This window comes from Arachis hypogaea, chromosome 5, assembly GCF_003086295.3.
Source record: "Arachis hypogaea cultivar Tifrunner chromosome 5, arahy.Tifrunner.gnm2.J5K5, whole genome shotgun sequence".
NCBI lineage: Eukaryota > Viridiplantae > Streptophyta > Magnoliopsida > Fabales > Fabaceae > Arachis > Arachis hypogaea.
The window spans coordinates 51,173,187-51,173,793 of record NC_092040.1 but is presented as its reverse complement, the minus strand read 5'-3'; the positions used below and the strand labels follow the sequence as shown (position 1 = coordinate 51,173,793).

Here is a 607-nt window from a genome sequence, read left to right as displayed (position 1 = left end):
TGAAAGTTTTATGGACTTCCATCTGAAGATCCTTATCAGTTCTTAACTGAGTTCTTGCAGATCTGTGAGACTGTAAAGACTAATGGAGTTGATCCTGAAGTCTAGAGACTCATGCTTTTCCCTTTTGCTGTAAGAGACAGGGCTAGAATATGGTTGGATTCACAACCTAAGGATAGCCTGGACTCTTGGGATAAGCTGGTCACTGCCTTCTTAGATAAGTTCTTTCCTCCTCAAAAGCTGAGCAAGCTGAGAGTGGATGTTCAAACCTTCAAACAAAAAGATGGTGAATCCCTCTATGAAGCTTGGGAAAGATACAAGCAGTTGACCAAAAGATGTCCATCTGACATGTTTTCAGAATGGACCATATTAGATATATTCTATTATGGTCTCTCTGAATTTTCGAAAATGTCACTGGACCATTCTGCAGGTGGATCTATTCACCTGAAGAAAATGCCTGAAGAGGCACAAGAACTCATTGACATGGTTGCAAATAACCAGTTCATGTATACCTCTGAGAGGAATTCCGTGAATAATGGGGTACCTCAGAAGAAAGGAGTTCTTGAAATTGATGCTCTGAATGCCATATTGGCTCAGAACAAAATGTTGA

General features: G+C 40.4%; 1 non-coding gene across 1 annotated transcript; it reads right to left on the bottom strand.

Annotated features, from left to right (window-relative positions):
* Window positions 1-243: 243 nt before the first annotated feature.
* Window positions 244-347, bottom strand: LOC112805030 (small nucleolar RNA R71). Its single transcript, XR_003203643.1, has one exon. It is a non-coding gene; the product is annotated as a small nucleolar RNA R71 (small nucleolar RNA).
* Between the last annotated feature and the right edge of the window lie 260 nt (window positions 348-607).